The sequence below is a fragment of the Nicotiana tabacum genome, chromosome 15, assembly GCF_000715075.1.
Source record: "Nicotiana tabacum cultivar K326 chromosome 15, ASM71507v2, whole genome shotgun sequence".
Lineage (NCBI taxonomy): Eukaryota > Viridiplantae > Streptophyta > Magnoliopsida > Solanales > Solanaceae > Nicotiana > Nicotiana tabacum.
The window spans coordinates 3,235,554-3,240,538 of NC_134094.1; the positions used below are offsets into that span (position 1 = coordinate 3,235,554).

At 34.5% G+C, this 4,985-nt stretch overlaps 2 non-coding genes across 2 annotated transcripts; both read left to right on the forward strand.

Moving 5' to 3' along the window:
* Positions 1 to 739: 739 nt before the first annotated feature.
* On the forward strand, positions 740 to 824 carry LOC142170063 (small nucleolar RNA snoR114). The gene has a single exon (XR_012699676.1). It is a non-coding gene; the product is annotated as a small nucleolar RNA snoR114 (small nucleolar RNA).
* A 598-nt stretch (positions 825 to 1,422) lies between these two features.
* Positions 1,423 to 1,506, forward strand: LOC142170065 (small nucleolar RNA snoR114). Its single transcript, XR_012699678.1, has one exon. It is a non-coding gene; the product is annotated as a small nucleolar RNA snoR114 (small nucleolar RNA).
* The last annotated feature ends 3,479 nt before the right edge of the window (positions 1,507 to 4,985 follow it).

Sequence of the window (4,985 nt, forward strand, 5' to 3'; positions counted from 1 at the left end):
CTGGGGTTTGAAGTACCGCTACACCAGTGTGTAATTCGTTCTATCCTGGGAGGAAATAATCCATTACCTTGGGTACTAGGAGGGGATTAAATTCCTTAAGGAAACACTGTGAATTCAGTGGGCTCGAATTCATTATTATTGTTTCATTACGTTAACTTATATTTTGCAGAATTAATATTTACAAATACAGGAATATTGACCGGGAATAACAATTTTATCTCAAAAAAAAAAAAAAAAGAACAAAAAGAATCAAGTTTGGTTAACTGAAAATTAGATATGCTGACCACAGTAGTTCAAACTTCAAATTCTGTCATTCTTTTGGAACAGTATATAAATTGAGTTGGTTTAGAAGTGGAAAATTTGATATCTTTAATATAATGGAGACAAACCACTTGTATTTGCGAATTCTTCTGTTGATTATGGGGCGGCTTAGTGGCTCAGTGCACTAAGCTTCCGTTATACGTGGAGTTCGGGGAATGAAAGGATCACAGGGGTCTATTATACACAGTCTTAACTTGCATTTCTGTAAGTGACTGTTTCCACGGCTCGAACCCGTGACCTCTTGGTTTAGTGAGAATAGCAAGAAGCCACGTATTTGTTATGATAAATAGATAAACCACTTGTATTTGCCATTTGTTATATGTAACCAGTGAGAAGACAAAGAAGCACCACTGATCTAGTGATAGAATAGTACCCTGCCTCGGTATAGACCCGGGTTCAATTCTCGGCTGGTGCTTCAGGGCTGTGATGATTATTGCACATACTGTGAGACTTGGGTCTTCACAACATTCTGATATAAGATGAAAATCTGTGTTTCTGAGCTCTTTTCTTTCTTTCTTTTTTTATTTATATTTTTTCTAAAACTAGTACTCCTTAATTTTTCAAAATCACAGCAACAGGTTAAACGTAATAATCATTATTACTAGTGAATGTATAAGCCCATCAAATTATCATAAGACGCTGTTTTGTGAATGTATAAGCTCATCGTATACACTATAATGCAATGCAAGTGAAAAAATAAAACACTAGTATTAATTTAGAGCTTAAGACCTAAGACTAATGAGAATGCGATTTTCTATTAGTCACTAAACGCTGCCTTGAGCCGAGGGTCTATCAGAATCAATCTTTCTACCTTCACAAGGTAGGGGTAAAGTGTGCGTACACATTATCCTTCCCAAATCCCACTTGTAGATTACACTCGATTTATTGTTGTTGTTGTTATTGTTGTTGTTGTTGTTACTCTTCCATATCCTTAATCAGAAGTCTTAAATTCGAGCCGCCCTTGGTAGGCAACACTTTACCTTCTAAAGTAGGACTTTCCAATATGAATTCAGATTAGTAATCAGTGAGAAGAGAAAGAAGCACTAGTGGTCTAGTGGTAGAATAGTACAGTCAAATCTCTCTATAATAGCATCATTTTCAGAGCTGTGATGATTATTGAACAACCTGGAGACTTGGGTCTTTACATCTGTCTAATGTAAGATGAAAATCTGTGCGTCTGAGCTCTATTCTTTTTTATTTACTGCAATTATTTTAAATAAATGATCACCTCACCTAAAAGTTCTTTTTCTTGTCGTAGCAGTGGTATTCGAGCAAATGTGTACGTGAGCGCACTTCGGCTATTCTTCGGGTACTTACTACCTCTCACAAGCATAACTATAGATTACTAAGATAATCAAGAATTAGACAGATGAGAAGAAATAACTTAATTTAAACGTTTAGACTATTAGATTATAAAGATAATTTAATTTATTTGTTATTTACCCGAAAAATTGGATAGAGTTAAATTTATGTATGGTTCTAAAGATATGTGATATAATTTGATACAAATCGTATAGAGAAATAGAAATACGTGTATTCTTGACTATGAGAATAGTGAGAAGAAGAACGAATAAGATAAAGGGAAATAAACACAAGGGGATATCTTTCAATATGAAAAGAAAATTTTTGTTACAATGTGTGTGCCTCCCTGCTTACAATCCATCCCGCCCCTTATAGTAGAGGGATCCTACTTTATATACAATAAATAATACGTAGTGGAGAGCCCATAATATATTATCTTTTCCTCGATTTCCGCCAAGATTCTCTCTCATAGTGCGGTTGCAACGACTCTTGTCTGCGAGCTCGATACTGGCTCAAGCTCGGTATTGGATCGAGCCCTCGGCCTTGGTTCGAGCTCGATTCTGACTCGGGGTCTCGGTATTCGGGGTGAGTGTTGGTCGGTCTATGCATCTTCGATAATCTCCGCTTTGCCTCGTAGTTCGATTTGGATATGAGCTCGATAATGATACCGAGCTTGTCATTGATCGGTCTTAGAGCTCGACACCCTTACTTCGGACCTTGACCGAGCTTGTCATGCAGATATCCTTTGATCGAAACATTATCGTTTCGACCAGTTCGTACGACTGACTCAAATCGGTTTTTACCGTACACATTTGTATTAAGCTTGCAACATGTGGTGTGAGCATGGTTCTTTTCTTGAGTCAAGCTCGTAGAAATAAGTGCTAGATACAAATGAAATAGTTGTATCCTTTTTTCTTTCGAGAAGTCAATTCCGTATTCAATCCTTTCCCGAGGGATACTTTTTATTTAAACTTTAGAGAATTTAATTCCAGCAAAAGACTAAGGCAATATTGAACTTTGTGATAACTTTGTCTAATTAAAATCTTATAAAGCCGAAAGCTGGCTCCCTTGGTACGTGATACACTGATAGCTACGTTTCAATCTAATAAAATGATTTTGATGTATCAGACCATTTCATGAACAAAATGTAATCAATTATCCGACCGTGGAGCCGTGTCTATCTTTTTAAGAAGAATTAAGCTAAATTAGAAATAGTCGGCTGATGCATAATATATATATAATTCATGTATAATATGTGTATAATCATGTATAATCAGTGTTTAATCTATATATACCAGTTGAAAAAGTAAATAATAAATCCGACCAGCTATTTGTGTAAAGATCCCATCTTAAAATAGAAAGAGAGAAATTTTTAATATGCTTTATGCAGAGGGAGATTCAAGATTTAAATATTATGAATTCGAATGGATATCGAAGAATTAACCCAAATAGCCGTCCACCTAATCTCTTAAATTAAAAATAGCCGGCAAATATATAATATATGTATGATACATGTGATATGTATAACTATATATATATAAAACTGTATATAATTAATATATAAATTATGTATATCGGCTAGAAAGAGTAAACATTTAATCTTTCCGGCTAAATTTTACCTTCATTGTTCATATTCAATGTTTTCCTGAATGGGAACTGCTACTATTGTACTTGCTTTATGCTATTTGTGTTTTTTACTGTTTGTAATTTCTATTCTCTCCTTTTTAGTTCGTAAATAGTAAAAAAAAATTAAAATAATATTGAAAAGTTTAATAAGATATTTGACCAAATACATACACATCCCCTTAAATTTGTCTGACATTTTTAGTTAAACACTTAAACTCGAGCAAGTACCTATTGAACACCTTGACTTCTTAAAAAATATACCAATTACACACATTTAGTTGACACATCCAAAATATGAAAAGCATGCATTTCACACGCGGCCGGCCTGGCAAAGACAATTAATCATGAGACAATGGCATGTGGATGTTTTATTCCAAATAATAAGGAAAATGAAGTATGAGGAAAAAGAAGAACTAAAAGCCCTCTCTCTCCCAATATTTTGCTTTCAATTTCTCTATAACTTTTTCTTAAAATCCTTAAAAATCAGTTGCTATGGTGTCAAAACGGGATGAAATTAAGGAATAGAATTGATATAGAAAAGATTTTGTACAGTCACCGCCGACCCAGAAGGAAACTCCATTAATAGAGAAAAAATAATGCTTACAAAATCTGGTGAAGAGGATAAAGACATAAGAAAAATGTCTCCATTAGCCGAAGTTAAAGGCTTGCATATGTGCCAAAATGCTTACTTTTAATTTCACAATGCAACGCCAACAAAACCGCACCGCATAAAAATGTAAATAGCCAAACTCGTATGTTGTTTGTTACCAATTAAAATTTTTGATGGCCCTTCGATTGCACCCGCTAGCAATGCTCTCCAACTTAACTGTCCTGATTTTCAAATAAGTTTCTGCTTATTTTACTGTTACATTAAATATCTCACCAACTCTAATAATAAATGCAATTTTTTTTGATTTACCGATTTAAACGAGCATTTCTATTATCAAGGTACAACGAAAATTGCAGTTGATTATGGAGATGTTGGAACTGGGTGGAGATTAGAGAAACCATTGGAGATTTTTTGGAAGTTAACTTCTTGGATGTTAGATGTTGGCTTGCCACCGGCCCAGAGTAAAAGAAAACAAAAAGAAGAGAAAGTGAAAGAAAAAAAGAAGAAGAAGAAGAATTAATTAATTGTTTTTAGTAGGGGACGCGCTCAAAGAAAGTGGAAAACACACTTTTTGCCATGTAAGCTAAATGTGTCTAATTGGTATACCTTTGAAGAAATTTAGGTGTTCAATAGGTACTAACCCAAGTTCAATTGTCTAAGTGAAAATGTGAGACACATTTAAGGGGCTGCGACTGTATTTGGCCAAGACATTTTAATAGTTTAATGAATTTGAACTCTTAAAAGTTCTGAAAGCCGTAGAAAAATTATAATATTTGTATAGGGTAAAATATGTTATGACATGTGGCCGTTCAAAAAAGGGACACGTGGAATTCAAGATGGGGATGACCAAAGACCGAAGGCAACTGTTTCGTTTGTCACCGAAAAGAATAACGCTCATAAAAATGTGATAAATGCTCTTCGCCTGATAGCATTTAATAAAGAATATTCCATGACATTAAGAGCGATTACCCGTTACAGAAAATTGGCATCTATGTTTACCGTTATATTTTCATCAATGACCCTCATAATTGACATTAAAGAAGGGCACGATCCTAAGACCTTCTTCCCTAGACATAACTATAAATAGTGAGCTCAGTTATCATTGTAAGGAGACACAAATTTTCGG